A 22516-nucleotide genomic window follows, 5' to 3' on the forward strand; every position below is an offset into this window, starting at 1 on the left:
GGAGATGGTATAAGGCTGAATGGAGAACCACCAGGAGTCCAAAGCCAGATGATAGAACATACGACCCTGAATAAAATATAAAAATCTACAGAGATCTAAAAATCTTAGAGGAGGGTTGAGTTCAGTTACTTGGACTACTCACTTACCATTGTTGTTGATGATGAAAATGACTCCGTTTTTCTGAAGTTTGTGCATGACTTGTGAAATAGAGGCAGAGCTCCATGACATAGGAGGAGCAGTGTTTTATTTGCATCTGCTGACACAAGACAGGAGGACACTTATTCATAGGGTGAACCTCAATCACATAGGTTTTTTAATATCTTTGTTTATTTTAATTCTTTTGTTTTTTTTATTTTATTTCAAATACTTTGTAAGTATCTGAACGCAGCAGTCAGTCAATGGAGGAAGCCAATGCACAGGGATATTGACTCACACCCTCTAGTTCTGCCTTCTCTTCCACACATTTTCCTGAACATTGATGGTTTTGTTTTAAGTCGTTCTAATATCGAGTTCTTCGCAGCTTCTAGAAATCTGCATCTGTACGTTTTGTGTGTCTCCCCATCACACTGGTGTAGGCTTTCAGACTCTCCCTCCAAAGAGCACTGTGCTTATCTCAATTCCTCTGAGCTGTCTCTTGGATCCCGAATAATGTGGGCATCTTGTCTCATCTCAAAATAGAGGTTTAGGTATTCTTGAATAGTTGATTTTTTTTTTTTTTTTTTTTTTTTGGTACTCTGATCTCATTGTCTCTGTGCAAGAAAGATTTGGCACTCTACCATAGACTGCCTTGGCAACTCTGTGTATCAGAAAAGGCAGTGAGATTTTACATTTAGAGTCACTGTCATGGTTTCTGTATATTTCAGCCCCCTTTTATCTCACCTACACGGCAGCAGATCATGGGGTTGCTACATCAAAATTGAAAATTACCAGGCCCAATCCAGGCAGGGGATACCACAAAAATAGTTGTCATTCTTTGGTTATCTGATGTACTCATTCACAATTTGATTTCAGGAAAAGAAGGCACAACTTCTGAGAAGTATCAGTCTAACAACTAATCCCTTCTGGGGTCCTTAAATAGTAAGTACCACACAGCATCCTTTTCATCTATGTAGGAAGGAATCTTTGATATGATGTTATCCTTTCAACTGAAGAAACCACCTACTTTTAGCCCTTTATTTTAATAGAATTTTCCTCATCAAAAGCCCCTGTGGGAGAGGTTGGATGGAAAATCTGCATTTTCCTTACCATGATAAGAAGTCCTGAATGGCAGTATGTGCCTGTAGTTCCTGGGCTCCCTGGGGCCGTGGTTCCCCAGAAACATGTAGGCAACATATGGAGCAGAGCCTTGTGGGGTGTGAATGCAAAGGAATAACCACATTTGGGAGGCAGTTTCAGTGAACAGCTAGTTTATTTGTCAGGAAATGAGTTTATAAGCAGTTGTGACAGAGTGGGAAGAGACCTGGGTCATAGAGGATTGGATGTACAAGGTTGCTTGCTGATGCCTAATCAGCATATGGGGTCATGCATTCCAGCACCTAAGCAAAGGCGGGGTGGGGGAGGTATAGGTTATGCATCACAAGGGGATGGGATATGCAAAGGTTACTGGGCTGATACCATATAAGTAGTTTTCTAGGCAACTGGCCAAAGATCACTGGGCTTTGAGGGAAACCTAGGTCTTATCAGGATGTAGGGGGAGGGAGTGGTCTTACTCCAGCCAGCATCAGGGGCTTGAGATTTGTCTGGGGTCCAGGCTCACTGCAACCCCTGTGAGGGGGAAGGAGCTTAACTCCTGTTTTTTCCTGGGATCCAAGGTTCTGGGCTCAGGCTGCTGCAACATCTTTGTAGCCTGACTGCTTATGCCTGCTTAAACCCTGGACCCTGCTTGTGCCAAACATGTGTCTCTCCTTAAAATATATGGCTCATATAGGTTCTCTGTAATTTTTAAAGAATGTTGAGTACTTACCTTAGAAGAATATACTTGATATTTTCCAAAAGTAATGTATAAGTACTTTTAAAACTAATCACAGCATTTAGGCTACTTAAGGTGAAAGCTTCAGTCAGTTTTGGCCATACTATCATTTACTTATTTTTGTTTTTTCAAGGTAGGGTCTCACTATAGCCCAGACTGATCTATAAGTCACTGTGAAATCTGAGGCTGCCTTTGAACTCATAGCTAACCATTTACATCTTCCTTGTCAGTGCTGGGAATAAAGGTGTGTGTCATCATGTCAAGCTCAATTTGTTTATCAAATATAGGTGGCTATAGCTACCTGGTCTTACATCTGGGTCCTCTATCCTGTTCCATTGATCTGCATGTCTGCCTTTGTGCTAGTACCATGCTGTTTTTGTTACTGTGGCTCTGTAGTATAGGTTAAAATCAGGTATGGTGATACCACCAGCCTTATTTTTGTTGCTTAGTATTATTTTAGATATTCAAGGTTTTTTGTGATTCCAAATGTATTTTTGGATTTTTCTATTTCTGTGAGGAATGCCATTGGAATTTTGATGGGGATTGCATTAAATGTGTAGATTGCTTTTGGTAAGATTGCCATTTTCACAATACTAATTCTTTCAATCCAGGAACAAGGGATGTCTTTCCATTTCCTAGTATCTTCTGCAATTTCTTGTTTGAGTGCTTTAAAGTTTTCATTGTAGAGATCCTTTATTTCCTTGGTTAGGTTTATTCCAAGGTACTTCATTTTCTTTGATGCAATTATGAATGGGAGTGATTCTGATTTCATCCTCTGTGTGTTTGTTGTTAGCGTATAGGAATGCTACTGATTTCTGTGTATTTATTTTGTATCCTCCTACATGGCTGCAGGTGTTTATCAGTTCTAACAGTTTGCTGGTAGAGTCTTTAGGGTCCTTTATATGTAGAATCATGTCATTTGCAAATAATAACTTGATCTCTTCCTTTCCAATTTGTATCCCTTTTATGTGTGTCTCTTGCCTTATTGCTATGGCTAAGGCTTCTAGTACTGTATTAAATAAAAGGGGACGGTTGACATCCTTGTCTTGTTCCTGATTTTAGTGGAAAAGCTTCCAGTTTTTCCCCATTTAGTAATATGTTGGCTGTAGGCTTGTCATAAATAGCCTTTATTATATTGAGATGTGTTCCTTCTATTCCCAGTCTCTGTAGAACTTTTATCATGAAGGGATGTTGAACTTTGTCAAACGCTTTCTCTGCAACTAATAAGATGATCATGTGACTTTTGTCCTTCAGTCCATTTATATAATGTATTACATTTATCAATTTGCATATGTTTAACCATCCCTGCATCTCTGGGATAAAGCCTACTTGGTCAGGATGAATGATCTTTCTGATAAATTCTTGTATTCTGTTTGCCATTGAACACTTTTTTAGATGTTTATATGTCATCCGTATTTCTTCTGATGAGAACTCTCTATTTAGTTCCATACCCCACTTTTTGATTGTGCTATTTGATTTCTTATTGTTCTGGTTTTTGAGTTCTTTGTATATTCTGGATATTAATCCTGTCAGATGTGTATCTGGCAAAGATTTTCTCCCATTCTGTATGTTGTCTCTTTGCTCTATTTACAATGTCCTTTGCTGTACAAATGGTTTGTAATTTTATGAGATCCCAGCAGTTGATTAGTGGTTTTATTTTCTGAGCAATTGGGGTTATATGCAGAAAGTTATTACTTATGCCAATATGTTGGTTTCCCCTACCTTTTCCTCTAACAATTTCAGAGTTTCAGGTCTGATATTAAGGTCTCTTATCCTCTTGGATTTGATTCTTATGTGTGGAGAAAGACAAGGATCTCTTTTAATTTTTCTACATACAGCTATCCAATTTTTCCAGCACTACTTGTTGAAGAGGCTGTCTTTTCTCCAATGAATTATTTTTGGCATTTCTGTCAGAAATCAGATGGCTATAGCTGCCTGGATTAACATCTGGATTAACATATTCTGTTCCACTGCTCTACATGTCTGTCTTTGTGCCAACACCATGCTGTTTTTATTACGATGTCTTTGTAATATAGCTTAAAATCGGGTATGGTGATACCATGAGCTTTATTTTTGTTGCTCAAAATCATTTTGGCTATTCAAGGTTTTTTGGTGCTTCCAAAGTAATTTTGGGATTGCTTTTTTTCTAGTCCTGTGAAGAATGCCATTGGAATTTTAATGGGGATTGCATTAAATATATAGATTGCTTTTGGTAAGATTGACATTTTCACAATATTGATTCTTCCACTCCAAGAACATGGGATGTCATTCCCTTTCCTTGTGTCTTTTGCAGTTTTTCGCTTGAATGTTTAAAAGTGCTCATTGTAGAGATACTTCACTTCCTTAGTTAAGTTTATTCCAAGGTACATTACTTTTTTGAGGCAATTGTGAATGGGAGAGATTCTCTGATTTCATTCTCTTCATGTTTGTTATATTATATAGGAAAGCTACTGATTTCTGAGTATTTACTTTGTATCCTGCTATGTTGCTGAAAGTTTTTATCAGCTCTACCAGTTTGCTGGTAAAGTTTTAGGGTCTTTTATGTATAGAATCATATCTTCTGCAAATAGTGATAATTTGATCTCTTCCTTTCTAATTTGTATCCCTCTTATTAGCATCTTTTGCCTTATTGCTATAGCTAAGACTTCCAGTACTATATTAAAGTGGGGACAGTGGACACCCTTGTCTTGTTCCTGAATTTAGTAGGAAAGCTTCCAGGTTTTCACCATTTAGTATTATGTTGGCTGTAAGTTTGTCAATAGCTTTTATTATGTTGAGATATGTTTCTTATATTGCCATTTTCTATACCTTTACCATGAAAGGGTGTTAGATTTTGTAGAATGCCTTTTCTGCATCTATTGAGATGAGCATGTGATTTTTGTCCTTCAGTCCATTTATATGATGTATTACATTTATTGATTTGCATATGTTGAACCATCCCTGCATCTCTGGGATAAAGCCTACTTGGTTGGGGTGAATAATCTTTTTGATATATTTTTGCATTCTGTTTGCCAATATTTTGTTCAGAATTTTTTTTTTAATTTTATTTATTTATTTATTTGAGAGCGACAGACACAGAGAGAAAGACAGATAGAGGGAGAGAGAGAGAATGGGCACGCCAGGGCTTCCAGCCTCTGCAAACGAACTCCAGACGCATGCGCCCCCTTGTGCATCTGGCTAACGTGGGACCTGGGGAACCGAGCCTCGAACCGGGGTCCTTAGGCTTCACAGGCAAGCGCTTAACCGCTAAGCCATCTCTCCAGCCCTTGTTCAGAATTTTTGCATCTATGTTCATGAGGGATATTGGTCTGTAATTTTTTTTTTCTGTTCTATCTTTGCCTGGTTTTGGTATGAGGGTGATGCTTGCTTAATAGAAGGAGTTTGGTAGAATTCCTTCCTTTTCTATTTTATGGAAAAGTTTGGAAAGTAGTGGTGTTTCCTTTTTTTTTTTAATAGGATTTTTTGTTCTCAAAAGCTCCTGTGGAAAACTTTTGAAGCCTATTCTGAATTTTCCTTATCAAGATAAAATATCCTGGATGATAGTATATGTATCTCCAGAGCTAGGCCTTATATAGGTTATCCCTAATCTTTAAAGAATATTGAGTACTTTTCTCAGAAGAAACAATAGCAGTTTTCCAAAATTGATGTATAATAGGGTCTCTTAAAACTAATTGCAACATTTAGGCTATTTAAGGTGAAAGCTTCAGTCAGCTTCGACCATGCTCTCATTTATTTAATTTTTAAATGTATTTATTTATTGGAGAGATCAAGAGAGGGAAAGAGTCAGAGAGAAAGAGAGAGAATAGGTACACCAGGGCCTCCAACCATTTCAAATGAACTCTAGACTCATGCACCACATTGTGCATCTGGCTTATGTGGGTCCTGTGGAAACAAACTTATGCTCTTTGGGTTTGTAGGCACATGCTTTAACCGCTAATCCATCTCTTCAGCTCCTAGTTTTGGTTATTCAAGGTAGGGTCTCATTCTATCTGAGGCTGACCTGGAACTCAATATGGAATCTCAGGCTGGCTTTGAAATCATAGCTAACCATGTACACTTGCTTTGTCAATGCAGGGAATAAAGGTGCATGCCATCACATCAATCTCAATGTGCTTATAATAATCATTCCCCTGATGATTGAGGGGCCACTGACAGGTGGATGGAATGAATTTAAGACACAGGACATGCCATGGTCCCTCAGACCAAAACTGCTTCTTACACACCTATAAAGCCTGTCTTACTCACAAAGATCCTCCTGCCATAAATCACTTAGTTCCTCAACCATCCTCAGAGACTGGAACCTCCGACGACTAACACTTCTCCCATCATTTTTAGATGTGTTTATTGGACCCACAGCCTCCTGGAATCTCTGATAATCAAACCACTATCATATCTATCTTATGTTGGCACACAGTGAGAGACTCAACTACCAAAATAGCAATCCTTTGGCATCAGCTCACCTTGCTCCCTAGTAAGCTAGGCTCAATATCTCACAGTTCTTTTAGGTTTTATGGTCACAAATGGAGGACAGAGAGATGGTAAAGCATGCCTTGCTTCCCTAAAATGATTTCTTGCCATGCTGAAGCCACACCACAGTAGACAGCAAGGAGCAACATTACTTCATATTGGAGAAGAAAAACACCAAGTCAAGGGCAGAAATTGGCTTCTTTGAAGTACCAATGGCAAGTGATATGGAATGAGCTTAAGGCACAGACATGCCAGGTGCAAGCTTGATCACTGGAAATTATACATTTTATATATAAAATTTGTTTAGGTTTATTTAAGATAGGGTTTCAGTAGATACCAGTTTTGCCTTCAAATGCCTCTGTAGAGCACATTGGTCTAGAAGTTGTGGTCCTCCCACAAGCCTTGGGCTTCTGAGTATCTGGAATTACAAATCTGCACACAGATACCTATTTGGAAGAGAGATTGAACCCAGGTGTTGGAACCTTCCCCCATTTCTCCTTAATAAGGAACTGATGGGGGAGCATCCAGAGAGAGAAGGGAGGAGGCAGGAAAGGGTGAGACCTCTGGATACAACAGCAATTGGTGTCAGACATCCACGGTAAACCTTCCACCTGGCGGATGTCTCAACAAGAAACAATACCTCTCCAAACCAGGGCTACATAGTGGTTTTCACCTTTTTAAAAGTGCATCACAGAGGCCAGAGAGACTGAGACAGATGTGAGGAACAAAATGGACAGGTAGCTAGAGGTTGGTGGCTCATGTGTGTACATCTCAGTACTTAATTGTCAGAGGTCAGAGGATTGCTGCAAGCTTCAGGCAAGCCTGGGCTATACAGTGAGTTCCAGGTCCATCTTGACAATAGAATATGGCACTGCCTGAAAAAAGATAAAAGAAAGAAAACAGAAGCAGAGAAAGGAATTCGAGATAAATATTCAGACACAGGGAGAGCCAGAGAAGCAGGATTGGGGTCCACAACTCAGTCCTCTACTCCTGAGTACCCAAAGCCCTCCTCTCTAATCTCTGACACCCAGGGAATAGGATTCAACCCCAACATCAGCCCTATGCACAGGGAAACAGGAATGCCTCAAGCCTTAGGCCTCTATGTCATGGAGAAGATGGAAGGGACTGCTTATTTCCCAAGCCAGCTGGGCCTGCACCAGCCAGGCCCTCCCAGGTATGGTATGAGAAGTAACAGAAGAGTCGGTTTAATCTCAAACCCCAGTGCCTGGGCCTTGAGCTCTGTGGCCCACTGAGGTATCCTAATAAGTTCCCATGTCTCTTGAGGTCTCCCCACCAGGCTCCAATGCTCTGATTTCACAGGACCTACCTTGCAATTGGAAAGCTCTCATATTTGGCTCAGAAAGAACTGGGGTTTGACATCTAAAGCTTCAATTCCCTGTATAAGATTAAGATAAAAAGTAAATTTGAAAAATAAGCACATATTCTACCCTGATACTTTCAGGGATTTTTTTTTTTTTTTTAATGTCCATGCCAGTGCACTTGGAATTCCCTTCATCCTACTGACAATTTGAGTCAGATAGACTTTGTTTGGGGAATGACATGCACAATGCAGCATCCCACACACAAGGTCAGATACAGCATTGTATGACCCACCCTCAATTAAATAACAAAAAATGGCCCCCGACATCACAAAATATCTGTTGAATGGCTAAAGCAAACTCATTCTCCTGAGAGGAACCCCAGCAACACAGTCTGTACCATTTTCTGAAAATACCAGAGAAGTTCAGGGAGAAGCACAGGGGCATGTGGAAAGGGGAGACATGCTGTGACTTTGGTTTGATTATGTCAGGGAAGAAGCTGAACCACTACTGCAAGTGGCCGCCAAGTGAACAACCTTGAGACAGGTCTGAGCCTTGATCTGACAGAACAGGCAAGAAAACACAGGCCATCAGGGGGAAGAGTTTCAGGGCTCAGAGTGGGCTGGAGTTCCTACTTTCTTGTTCATACTGATAAGAGTGATAAGGGGAAAATAGAGACAGGTTGATTTATACAAAGGAATCTATACATGCACAGGTCATGGTTTGTCCTATGTTAACTTCTGATCTAGATATAGTCTAAGCAGAGATTCAGAGGAATGCAAGGGCTTTGGTGAATAGGAAACCCTCACTACATGGAGAGAGAGTGTCCATAAGTCCATAAGGAGACACATAGAACCAAAGACACCATAAATCTCACAGTCATGACTGACTACTTGACTAAAATAATTTGAAATGATTGTTGTTTTTCCCCTCCTATAATTACTGTTATCTAGAGAGTACAAGTATCAAGGACTGAATTCTTCTTTCAGAAATGTAGGATCACTGATATAGATGACAGTTATGGGAAGAAAATCAGGAGATTCTGAAGTCACCAATCAGTGGGCTGAGAGGGAAGTGATGGAACAAAGACTTCATACACAAGCCAATGTCTCATGCATTAGACCCTAAAGTGGTAGATGCATCAGAGTCCTGAGCATTGCCCCTGCTTCACAGGCAGTCTGAGCTTGGCTCCCTGCTTCTCCACCTGGTTACCCCTTCCTCTGCATCACCATCATGAGCAGACCACAATTTAGACGAAAACCAACCTAGCACCAGTTCCCAGAATGGGGAAGGTGATTTGAGGATGGTCACTCATCCTGCACAAGGCGTGTGCCTTTTCTCCTTAAAGGAAGACCACACCTACCCACTTCTATCCTGATGGTCTGAATTCCACAAACTCCATGTCAGTATCTAGTCTTTCAAATCCTATTGCCAACTCAGAGTGCCATCCTCATAGTACAGGCCCAGGGCATAGCTCCTCAGGATGTCCTCACTGAGAAATGGGGTGATGGGTTTGCATGTCTTTGGAGCTCTACCCACTGGCTGTCTCCTTTCTCCTGTCCAGGTCCCACCACACATGCAATTTTCATGTAGGCACTATGGTTTCCTGTCCATTGCCTCTTATTTGGGCTTTGTGATTCAGGCCACCTTGTTTATTATGAAAAACAACCTTGTTCAGGGACATTTGATATGTACCATTTCAGGAAGTTGAGGTCTCACACATCCACATATCAAATGAGGCATCTAGAGAGATGGTTAAAGTATTTCCTTGAAACCTCAACAGCTCCAGTTCAATTCCCCATCATCCACAAAAAGGCACATACACACACCATACCGACTCCATTGCAATGAGAAGTGGAGCTAGGAGAACACAGGAGCCTGCAGACCAGCGAGAATGGGGCACACGAAGCTGCAAAAACACACAAAGAGCACTGCACATATGAAAAGTGAGACCTGGTGTCCAGCAAAGAGGAATTGTCCTCAGATCTGCACACGTGCTCTGTGGCATGCACATCCACACACAAAATACTTGAATTATCTCAGTTCTCTCTTTAATGTCATCTTCCTTTAAATTCCTAATACATTTCTTCATGGGACTAGTGACTTCTCTAACATTCTCTACCTGTCTATCACCATGTGAACCTTAGGTAGATAACCTTTTCCTCAATTACAGTGAGCTTATTAAACTCAGGACATTCCCAATTTTCATAATCACACTCAGTAGTGCTGGATATTCATTTCTCACACCCCAAAAGCTTTTGAACTTTGGGTTAAGGCCAGAGGCTAGTAAAGCCAAGACTTCACTTATTCTTCTTCCTGCTTTTCCCTTCTAGCATTTAGTACCTAACACTGTTGGGTTTTATTTTCTGTCCACCTACACAGGAAAATGAAGGCAATGTCTGTTAAGCACATCACACTGAGATCAGAAAACTGGCATGGAGAGGTGAAGACACTTGTGGGTGGCACGCTGGAGCTGGGTTTGGGTTGTGACCAGGCCTATGACCAGGGGCCCTTGCAGTGCCACCAGGGTAGGACACAAGGCCCCTGTACCTGGTCTGACCCTCCTGCCTCAGGCTGAGAGGTCTCACTTGCAAGCAGATTGCCATAGACACCTCCTTCACCACCATCTGGCCAGGTAAAAGCTCAGGAAAATGAACTCTGCTGCTACCTGCTCACCATTTGCACCTCCCTGCCTCTAAGTTTACAATTTCCTCAGTGCTGTGGTAGAGCTGCAGCATTTTGACATGGAGGGCTGTTCCACCTGTCCCTAGCATGGGGGAGAGGGGAAAGAGCATTGTGCCATTCCCTGCTGGAGGGAGGAGAGGCAGCAGTACTGAAGCAGGGACTTTGCAGCTCACAGGGATGGTGCCCCTCGCCCACCCACAGAGCAGATGCAGGACTCCTGGGGAAGCCTCATGGGACAAGGCGACTCCTGGCCAGAAGATCCCACAGGACCACTGTGTGTGCCTGACAACGCTTTGGTCAAGCCATGGGGACTGAGAGCACTCAGGCGTGGGTTCTGCAGCCCTGCCCTGCTTCCTGTGCTCTCCCTCCTCTCATCCTCCCTTTCTCACCCTCCATTTCCCATTTTTCTCCTCTCCTGCTTTCTCTCCCACTCTTGCACCTTCCTTCCTTCTTTGCTTCCCTCCCTCACTCCCTCCTTCCTTCTGTCCTTTCTTCTCCCTTTCCCCCTTTTTCCATTCTTCCTGCTATTCTCCCCTTTCCTGTCTTTTTCCTTTGTTCCACTCTTCTTCCTTTCCTCTTTTTTCTTCCTTCCTTCTCCTCCCTTTCCCCCTCTTTCATTCTCACCTTCATTCTTCACCCTTTCCCCCTCTTTTTCCCTTCCTTCCATCTTTTCTTTCTTCCCTTTCTCCCTTTTTCCCTTTCCTTTCCCCCTTTCTTCTTCCTGTCTGCCTTCCCTGCTTCCTTTCCTTCCTCCCTTTATCTTCCCCTCACCTTTCATTTTTGCTGTTTTTTTTTTTTTTTTTTTTCCAAGGTAGGGCCTCACTCTAGCTCAGGCCGACCTCAGGGTGGCCTCGAACTCACAGCCATTTCCCATTTTTGGACCATCACTGCCATTGCCCACACCCCACTGCCTGTCTTTCCTCCACATGTCTGCCTCCAGATTTAGAGACCTCAAGAGCAAGATCCATTCTGCCTGGACTTAGCCATGAGCTGGGATCACCTCACATTTGCAAGCAGTTGCTGAGAAATCCAGGTTTCACCTGCATCACACATGAAGCTATGCCTCCCATGTCTCCAGCCTGACTTCCTGCTTCTAGATATTTCTTACATAATATCCTGCTGTCCAAGAGTCATTTTCCTGCCCCACACTGGGAATTCACCAAATGAATTTTCTCTGGAGCCCACGGAGGGACTTTTCTCAAGAAATCATCATTCCAGCCCACAAACTCAAACAGTGAGAGAGGAATGTGTGGGATCAGCGCCCTCATCCCCACCACCACCACCCTCCCTGGCCAAGCTTGGTCTAGCTTCCCAGTAGGGGCTTCTCCAAATCCCTCACCTCCACCAAAGCACCTGGGTGCTCTTCCCAGTCCTTCTCCTCCCCTTTACTTCCCCCAGACTCCTGGGCCTGGCAGCAGCAGCATCCTGCTGCTTTTAATTAGCCTTTACTGGGTGCTATGTCCTTGCTATTCCTTTGACAGAGGGCTGGCAAAGTGGCCAAGGCCAGAGGGCATCAGGATGCTGTAAAGCTTCTGTAGTATTTATAAATCCCTGCAGATGTTATAAAGATAGGAACTTCTTTGTGGGGTTCAACTCTTGTAATTACATACTCATTTCCCACTGATTATTAAAAAATGATCACTAGTGTTGGTGAGATCTTCTACTTGTTCTCAGGGCTGCTTTCCATCTCATCATTGTCCACCCCCCAATCTCCATATGCTTCCATCCCAGCTTTTCACGTCTCTCTCTTGCCTTCTGTGTGCCAGAACTTTCATCAGGCTTCTGAGCTCCCAGCAAGCCATAGATAAAGGGAGGGAGCAAAGAAAAAAGGAAGGAAGGAGAAAGCAGGGAAAGGGAAGAGAAGAATGGGAGGAATGAAGAGTGTGAAAGGGAGAAGAATAGGAAGAAAGGGAGAAAAGAGGGGGAAGGGTGGTGAGTGGCAGGACGGAAAGGTGAAAAAGAAGGGGAAGGTGAATGGAAGAAGGAAAAGAAAGGGAGGAGAGTGCATAACGGAGAGAAGAGGGAATGATAGAAAGACTGGAGGGATGACTTAGCGATTAAGGTGTTTGCCTGCAAAGCCAAAGGACCAGGTTCAATTTCCCAGGACCCATTTTAGCCAGACACACCAGGCAGCGCACGTGCCGGGAGTTCGTTTCCAGTGGCTGCAAGCTCTGGCAGGCCTATTCTCTCTCTCTCTCTATCCCTTTTCCTCTGTCAAATAAATAAATTAATTTAATTAAATATTTTTAAAAAACGAATGGAGAAAAGTGGGGGAAAGTGAGAAGACTGGAAGGAAGGGAGGGAGGCAGGAAAGAAGGAAGGACAAGGGAAGCAGGGCCGGGTTGCAGGACCCTGGCCTGAGCACAGTGCATCCCCGTGGGCTGACCAGTGTGGTCCGGCACACACAGGGCCTTGTGCGGTCTTCTGGCCCCAGGAGTCACTGCGTCACACCAGGCCTGCTCAGGAGTGCCCGCATCTCTGCTCTGGGTAAGTGCAGGCGGCCGCGGAGCACAAGCTCTGTGAGCTCTGCAAAGCTGCCTCAGTACAGCTGCAGCCCAGGTCCCAGGGACCCCTGCATCTGCTCCCTTGGGTATGTGCAGGGTGGGGCACAAGCTCGGTCAACTGTAAAGTCCGTGCTCTAGTACAGCTGCACCCCTAAAGTCCGTGCTCTAGTACAGCTGCACCCCTTCATCGGCTCTCTGGGTCGGCAGGCGCACAGACAGTGTGAACCACAAAGTTCCTGTTTCTATACATATACACCCCAGGAACCCCACAGTTTGCGAGGGACACGCAAGCTTTTTGGAGCTGCAAAGTCCTTGGTTCCAGACAACTGCACCTCAGGCGTCAGGAGCCCCTGCATACGCTCTCCGAGTGTTGGGGTGCAGCAGCTCTGTCGGCTGCAAGCGCCTGCCCCAGGGCAGCCGCAGCTGCTCATCCTCGGCCCGCGCCACCCCGGCGGGTGGACGGCTCCGGCCTCCCCCGCATCGTGGGCAGGTGGAACCGGCCGTGGCGTCACAAAGCCGAGGCTCCCGCCCAGATCCTCCGGGGAGCGCAGTCTGAGAGCGGCGGGGCGCGGGGCGCTCTCTCCGGAGCTTGTCCCGAGCCGGCGGCGGCGGCGGCGGCGGGGCGAGTCCGCGCCCGGGACTCCGCGGCACCGCGAGGCGGTCAGCGTGGGCGGCGCGGCGGCCATGGCGGGCGCGGGCGCGGCGCGGCAGGTAGGGCGGAGGGCCGGGAGCCGGGGCGCGGGCCGCGGCCTCCCCAGCCCAGCTGGAGCCTGAATGCGCGTCCCCCCCACGCGCGAAACCTAGGGGCCGGGCGCTCCGGTTGTCCCGCGGGAGGCCGAGGTAGGGGCTTCAAGAGCTAGTCTGCGCTGTAACCTGAAGATACAAGAGCAGAAATGAAGGGAGTGGGGTAAAGGGAGGAAGGGGAGGGAAGGAAAGAGGGAAGGCAGACAGGGAGAAGGAAGGGGAAAAGGAAAGAGAAAAAAAAGGAGAAAGGGAGACGAAAGGGAAGAAAGAAAACAAGGAAGTAAGGAAGAGAAAAAAGAGGGGGCAAGGATGAAGATTGGAGGTGGGAAGGAAAGAAAGGAAGGAAGGAAGAAAAAATGGGAAAGGGAGAAGAGTGAAAGGAAGGGAGAAGGACAGGAAAGGGGAGTATAGTAAGAAGAAAGGAGGGAGTGAGGGAGGTTAACAAAGAAGGAAGGAAGGAAGGTGCGAGAGTGGGAGAGAAAGCAGGAGAGGAGAAAAATGGGAAATGGAGAATGAGAAAGGGAGGATGAGAGGAAGGGAGAGCACAGGAAGCAGGGCAGGGCTGCAGAACCCAGGCCTGAGTGCTGTCAGTCCCTGTGATGGGCCTGGAATAGATCTAGGTTACATCTAACACAATGTTTCAACATGGGGAAATTTTCAGAAATTTTTGTATCATTTCTTAAGTCTGGTCTCACTCTTGCCCTGGCTGACCTGGAACTCAACCTGTAAACCAAGATAGCCTCAAACTCACAGTGAGTTTCCTACTTTAGCCTCTTTTTTTTTTTTTTTTTTTTTTTTTGTACTGGCAATAAAAAATGTGGAGCACCCTACCAGACTCATGGAATATTTATAGTAATAGAAGAAGAAAGGTATAAATCTAGGCAAAGTTCATTCATGGAAACATCAAGTAGGAGTTTTCAAAGCAGAAAAGTCCGTGCTAGTCTCTGTAATCATTGGTTCATGTTTCCCACCATCACCCCTTCTCCAGGCTGCATTTCTTTCAGGCTCTGTGGGCACTCAGACATGGATTGGAATCCAGATACCATGTCCTTCCTTACTGGGGGACCTTGTTTAGGCACAACCCCCTCAGCCAAGTCCTTCTGTGTATTACCTTGTGACTCACTTTGATCTGGACAGGCAATTGGAAGAGCTGAATATGTCTCTCCCACAACAGCTTTCCAATTGCAAGGTGGGTCCTGTGAAATCAGCATTGGAGCCTGGTGGGGAGACCTCAAGAGACATGGGAACTTATTAAGACACCTCAGTGGGCCACAGAGCTCAAGGCCCAGGCACTGGGGTTTGAGATTAAACCGACTCTTCTGTTACTTCTCATACCATACCTGGGAGGGCCTGGCTGGTGCAGGCCCAGCTGGCTTGGGAAATAAGCAGCCCCTTCCATCTTCTCCATGACATAGAGGCCTAAGGCTTGAGGCATTCCTGTTTCCCTGTGCATAGGGCTGATGTTGGGGTTGAATCCTTTTCCCTGGGTGTCAGAGGTTAGAGAGGAGGGCTTTGGGTACTCAGGTGTAGAGGACTGAGTTGTGGACCCCAATCCTGCTTCTCTGGCTCTCCCTGTGTCTGAATATTTATCTCAGATTCCTTTCTCGGTTTCTGTTTTCTTTCTTTTATCTTTTTTTCAGGCAGTGCCATATACTATTGTCAAGATGGACCTGGAACTCACTGTATAGCCCAGGCTTGCCTGAAGCTTGCAACCATCCTCTGACCTCTGACAATTAAGTACTGAGATGTACACATATGAGCCGCCAACCTCTAGCTACTTGTCCATTTTGTTCCTCACATCTGTCTCAGTCTCTCTGGCCTCTGTGATGTACCTGTAAAAAGATGAAAAGCACTATGTAGCCCTGGTTTGGAGAGCTATTGTTTCTTGTTGAGACATCCGCCAGGTGGAAGGTTTACCATGATGTCTGACACCAATTGCTGTTGTGTCCAGAGGTCTCACCCTTTCCTGCCTCCTCCCTTCTCTCTCTGGATGCTCCCCCATCTGTTCCTTGTTAAAGAGAAATGGAGGAGGGTGCCCAGACCTGGGTTCAATCTCTCTTCCAAATAGGTATCTGTGTGCAGATTTGTAATTCCAGATACTCAGAAGCCCAAGGCATGAGGGAGGACCACAACTTCCAATGTGGTCTACAGAGAAATATTTGAAGGCAACACTGGTATCTGCTGAAAACCTGTCTTAAAGAAAACTCAACCAAGTGTATAATTATCGGTGATGGAACTTGTGCCTGGCATGTCCTGTGCCTTAAGCTCATTCCATATCACCTGCAGTTACTTCAGAGAAGCCAATTTCTGCCCTTGACTTGGTGTTTTTCTTCTCCTATATGGAGTGATGTTCCTCCTTGCAGTCCACTGTGGTGTGGCTTCAGCATGGCAAGAAATCATTTTGGGGAGGCAAGGCATGCTTTACCATCTCCCACTCCCCCACCTGGGACCGTAAGACCTAAAGGAACATTGGGATATTGAGCCTATCTTACTGTTGAGTAAAGGGATCTGATGCCAGGTATTGCTATTTTGGTGGTTGAGTCTTTCACTGTGTGCCAACGTAAGATGGTTAGGATAGTGGCTTGATTATCAGAGATTCCAAGAGGCTGTGGGTCCAAAAAGCATACAGGGGGCTAAAAATGATGGCGGAAGTGTTAGTCCCTGGGAGCTCCAGTCTCGTAGGATGATTGAGGAACTGAGTGATTTATGACAGGTGTTGTTTGTGAGTAAGCAGGCCTTATAGTTGTGTGAGAAACAGTTTTGTTCTGAGGGAAGATGTGAGGGTTTGAGGGACCCTGGCATGTCCTGGACCTTAAGTTCCTTCCATCCACCTGTCAGTGGCCCCTCAGAGGGACCAATTGCTGCCCTTGACTCAGCGCTTCTCTAACATGGAGAAATGTTGCTTCCGTGCTGATAAGTGCCATGTGGCTGCAGCATACCAAGAGAAAGAGTTCTGGAACAGGTTCAGAGGGAAGATGAAACTTGGATAGAATTTAAGGCTGGAGGCCAAATCTCCTGAACGAGTGGGATCTAAGGAGATTTGAAGGGTGAATTCATGGCCTATGGAGTGTGAGGAGAGTGAAATGGGGCAAGGTAAGAGGAAATGGGAAAGGAAAGGAGCCCCTCACTCTGGGGTTGTTTAAGTTCTCTCGTGAGCTGAAAATCAAGAATTCCAGCACAGTTAGTAACATTATAGGTGATGGTTACCTACATATAGAATATTCCTTCTATAGAGTTAAAATAATTATCTGATAGTAATAATGATTTACACTTAGTTCTTAGCATGTATAACCTTGATTCATGACTGTATAATTTTCCAGATGGAAACTTGATATTTTTCCAAATTCTTTGGGAAACATTTCTTCAGTGGGAAGAAATGAGGACAATTAATTCCTGGGAATTTAGACATGGTGATTTTGTCCCTGGCATCCTAGGCCACAGGAAGGCAATGGTAACACCTTATAACCATGTAACACTGTTCACTCTCTCCTCATTGTCCATGTCACCTGGTTCCTGGCTTCACTGAGGTGAGAGATCAGGATTTCTTGGCCCCCTCACCTCCTGGAACATGTGTATCTGATTTCAAGGCTAATGCCACCTGGTGTTGGCATGACTGAACACCTGCATCATCTTATATCTGTTCCCAAGTCATCAGGCTCGATCCTGTCTCCCAGCTACTCAAAGCCCTATCCTTTGTGACCTAAACTTTGTCTCTTGGGTCAGGTGATCTTAGGTGACCCTCACCTACCCCTGGCCATCAGGAATCTACTCACCCTAATATAGCGAGGTTGTCTTGTTTCCAAGGACATGCTTTAACCATGAGGCAGAGTTTTAGGAAGGCTAAGTGGCAGCACAGTGTTAGAAACTGATATTATTGATGTATATGAAAAAACATGGGCCCCGTGTCCATGGTTTGGGAGCAAGGACAGTGTATCTGGTCACTGTTTGTAGGTGATAGAATCTTCAGCACTAGTTTGAGACATCGGTTTCACCAGGTACCCCGTCAGCAGCTGAACAGAAGAGACTTTCGTCATCCTGTATGATCTTGGCCACCCACTTTCCCAGGGTAACCATTCTTTCCCTGTATTTCCTGAACCCTCTAACAGCCCACAGGGAGCCACAGTCAAGGGTGAAGGTTCTCACTCACCTGTGGAGCTCTGTGTTCGCTTCTGAGTTTGTGTCTTAGGATGTTACCTCTGAAACTCTAATATTTCTTTCTCTGAATCCCTGTGACTCTCTTTGGCTGTCCTAATCATAGGCATGTGAATGTGACCCCACATTGTATTGTCCTTGCCCCATCTGTCTGTAGTTTCTGTGTTTCTCAGTATATGTTCCTTATGAAGCCTTTCCTTCAGGTCTGGGCTCACTGGGTCATGGCAATTTCCTCTCAGAGCCATTTATGCAAGTGTCTGTGTGTGGTGTTAGTCTGAGAAATGTAGAGAGTGGACTGTCCAGGAGGGTAACTAGCGAAGGATGCAGGATTTCAGGAGCAGCTGCATGCAGAGGCTTTGCCCCTTCCCATCTCCTCTGCCTACACTTGTGTGTCCTCTTTGGTGCCTAGCTAAGCTGACGTGGTAAGGGAGCCTATCCCTTGGTCCAGATCTTCGCGCAATCACAGTCAATGAAGGTCTGCATACCTTGATGAGGAGGCATATGCCGGAGAAAATAGGTGAAGTTTAGCGCAGACTGTAATACCAAACATCTTCCAGATAAAGCTGGGCAACTTAGTGATCTCCTCTCCAAAAAGCTAAGGGGTACAGTTCAGTAGTAGAGCATTTGCCTGGCATTCACAGGCTCTGGGTTTCATTTCTGTTCACCTTCTCTGCATGCTATCTTTGAAGAGCCAATCTTTTAAGACTCAGTTTTTGCTGAACAATGGGATGCTGTTGCCTGCTGCCTAAGAGGGTATTGAGTCCACAGGAATGCAAGTGCATGGAATTGCCTTGGAGACTAGGTTAATTTAACATCTACCTGCTGTGTCTTTGCCTTGGCTATGTAGGGTTTTGGCAGTGTGACCTCCATAATCCCCTGTCCTGTCCTATGAGCTCATTCTCTTCCTGAATATAGAACACTGTGGTCTGCCATAGAAATTCCCCAGGGAACTTAGCACACTCCTTCTGGGAACACAGTAGGCACATGGTTTCATGGTGACTCCTGGGTGAAAGGAAAGCAAGGACTTTCTCCCCACTGAACATTTCTTGGTCGTGGTAGGCTCGGAGATGGATTGAGTAAGGAAGTCCCGGTCTGGGAAACATGCTGTGTTCTCATAGGTCATTGTGCTTCTAGGATTCACTGGGAAGGTGTACAAGGGATGCCAGTGACCATGGTCATTCAGTCAGCCAGTGTAGAGCGAGATGGGGTAACAACAAGGGCCTATGAAGGCATATTGACACACTTCCCTCTTTTCATTACTGAGGTAGTGGGATTGCTTTTGTGAGTTGAAGACTGTGTTAGCTATAATGTACCAAACCAGCCTGAACTACATGGCAAGTGGTAGTTTTATACTCCTTCTCTCATAAAAGTTCTGGGAAGTTAATGGAGCATATCTTCAACCTGAGCACTTTGCAGCCTGAGGCAGGGGGGTTGTTATTTTGAGGCCAGCCTGTGCTACTTGTAAGAAATCATGGGGTGATTGAGGGAATAAAAAGAGAAACACGTGGTGATGCATGCCTCTCATCCCAGCACTTGGGAGGCATAAGTAGGATTGCCATGAGGTCAAAGTTACCCTGAGACTACATAGTGAATTTCCCGGTCAGGGTGGCCTAGAATGAGACACTATCTAGAAAGATCAAATGGGTGAAAAGAGGAAGAAAACAACAAGGAAGGTGAAAAAAGTGGTGGAAGGGAAGAAGTAAAGGATGGTGCATGACTTAGTAAGTTGCTCATGCCTCTCATCCCAGCACTTGGGAGGATGATGCATGAGAATTACAGTGATTTCAAAGTCTGCCTGGGTTGTACAGTGAGATACCACTTCAAAATAATGAGGAGCAAGGGCAGGACTGGGAGATTGAGAGATTCTCATACCAGAACTAGAACTCCCAGAGAGAAGAAGGGCATCCAACATGGAAGCATCATTCCAAAGATATAAGATTGTGAAAAAAAGTATGCCATTCAGAGACATTTAATAATCAGTGGGTGCCAATGCCAAGGTATCTGTTTGCAGTGTGTATGGAAAAAGAGTGATCAACAGGCAGATGACAGATAAATTTTGTGGAAGTGAAACTATTCTAGTTAATAATGGGATGCCAGATACATGGCACTTATTTGTGAAAAGCTACCAAGTATTTGCAGTGAAGAGTGAGCCCTACTGTAAATTGTGGACTTAGTGACCGCTTAAGTATTTGTTCATTATTTCTTACCATCCTCAAATATATAGGTTCATAACGTAATAATACATTGAGTACATGAAAAATGCTAGGAAGAGGAAAGTATGAGGTATAAAGGATAAGAATACGGAAAAAAGTGTGGTATAGACTCAGTTCTTCTGTGAAATAAGCCAGTTTTGGAAAGTAACACTTTGTAGTCTGCAGTACATCATGGAGCACTTGGAGGACTGTGTTCAGTCAAGAGCAAAATGTGCAGATGTTGCGGTGAACAAATGATAGTAGTTAGGAATCATGGGTAGAAATGAAATCCTACAACACAGCAACAAACTGTGTTGTATAAATTTAAGATGCTACTTGCATGTAGTAATGTTTCAAAGCAAGAATTTTGCATCTTGTATTTAAACTGAATTCTCCTAGAAAATTTAATCATATCTCAAAAATCCAGAGCCATAATTCTGAATCTGTTAGTCCATTGTAATTTGAGGTTGAAAGGCTTTTAATGTCCTTCTATAAAAGTCTAATGTGAAGCCAGAAATTCTGTAGTAGAAGAATTTTAACAGGGAAACCAGACCCAGATGATAGTCTAGAATACAAGTTTCTATTAGTCAAGCTTATACCATGGAGACAGCATGAACCCAAGCGTCTTCCCCATTCATGTGTAAGAACCCTGCTTGTATTATTTATTATCTGGTTGGTGTAGCCGTAGGCACCAACACCCCTGAACAAACAGCTTTCTGTTCTATATTTGTACTTTAATACTGATTTATTGCTAAGAAATATTATGTTTGTGCCTCCAAGTCATGTAATCTTGGTAGCTTATAACCCACCATTACTGTAAAGAGTTCATGATGATGCCGTACTGTTAACCACACTGTCCATAAACCCCTGTGACGTCAGAGCTCAGTACTCAGCCTTTGGAAGTTATTCTCCTGAATCTATATTGACACGAATAAACTTTCTGTTCTCCTCTCTGTCTCTGGTGTCATGTCTGTGTGACTCAGTTTCCACTAACAGTTCCATCACATGTACCAGGGTCTAGGGTGCTGACTGGTGTATGATAGCCATGTGTACTATGTGGTTAGCCCTTTGTGGTATTTTAGTTATAAATATTAGAAAATAGTCTTGTGTGCCACAAGTCAAAGAAGAAAGTCTAGATGTACTTCCTTTTGTAGCTAGTTGCTACAAGATGAAAATGAATTTCTTGTGGACACTAGCCTAAATTAATGCTGTGTTTCATAGATTTTTCAAATGCTACAATTTGGTTGTGTTTATATTTGAAATCGTAAACAATGTATGAATACCGAAAGGAATAGACATAAATTGTATTTACATGGGGGTTATTAGATCATCAGTTTTTGCTGGGTAATTGAACTAGAGCAGTCTCATTCAGCCCCCTCATTCCCTCATCCAAGCAACAGAAGTGATAAACAATGCTTAATGCCTAAGTGTGTGTAACTTGGAGTATGATCTTTATATATATTTTTCCAGATGTATACTTGAGAGAAGGAAAAGTGTTTGAGGACATTGGAGAACAAAAAACTGCCTGCAAGTTCAGCAGAGGCACCTGGAGTAGGGAACTGGTCAGGTAGGGAAGTGAGGTGAGAAAGTATACATTCTGCAGCCGTTACATGCCCTGGCTCCCTAGGAGCCTCCTCTCCAGTTTTAGGAATGAAGGGAGACGTAGGATCACTTACCCCACCATGATGTTTTTAAGGCCTTTTTTTTTTTTTTTTTAAACATAAGGTCTCTGTCTATATACCAGGTGAAAATGAACTTGTAGCAATGCAGTTATGGCCTCCTAGTAGCTGGGATTAAAGGCTGTGTTACCTGTGCAGGTTTTTGTTTGTGTGTTTGATCCAGGGTCTTAGTATGAAGTTCAGGCTGGCATGGAGTTCCCTGTGTAGTACCTACTGGCTTCTGATTCATGGCAGTCCTCCTGTCTCAGCCTCCCGAGTGCTAGGATTACATACATGCAATGCCATTCCTAGCTTCATTGCTGATTTTTCACTCACCTTAGCTATCAGTTTATGACTTCTTGTAGCCTTTCCCAGCACAAAGATGAGACAGGATAGGACCATAAGCTATGGGACCAGTTCCATCTAGGAATTGGACCATATCATCACTTCCCAACCTTATATAAAAATGCAATTCAAATTTTCATCAGAACTTGAGTCTCTGAACACTTGGCTATGAAGAGGAAGCAGACAGATTTGGCTCCAGCATCTCATTTCTAGCAAGTAGACTAATGTAAGTATGCAGTAGCTACAAAATCCAGCTCTATTTCTGTCTCCTTCCTGAGAAGGAATGGTTTGGATGGGGAAACTGAGGCAGGGAGGGGTGGAGTCATGTATTCATGAGCTTCTGGAAACTAACAGCACAGTTCTCACTGTGATGTAGGGTTTGCCATCTTGAGCAGGAAGAAGTGATCTGACAGAAAAAGACTGCCATTGCAGCAGGAACGAATGTAATTAGATTTATTCATAGAACAAGCAAGAGCTTCAG

The 22516-nt window shown here is 44.2% G+C and overlaps 1 long non-coding RNA gene across 1 annotated transcript; it reads left to right on the plus strand.

Annotated features, from left to right (window-relative positions):
- Positions 1 to 14399: 14399 nt before the first annotated feature.
- LOC123456457 lies at positions 14400 to 20989 on the plus strand. Its single transcript, XR_006634554.1, has 2 exons — positions 14400 to 14440; positions 15329 to 20989. It is a non-coding gene; the product is annotated as an uncharacterized LOC123456457 (long non-coding RNA).
- Positions 20990 to 22516: the final 1527 nt, after the last annotated feature.

This window comes from Jaculus jaculus, chromosome 23 (genome assembly GCF_020740685.1).
Source record: "Jaculus jaculus isolate mJacJac1 chromosome 23, mJacJac1.mat.Y.cur, whole genome shotgun sequence".
NCBI lineage: Eukaryota > Metazoa > Chordata > Mammalia > Rodentia > Dipodidae > Jaculus > Jaculus jaculus.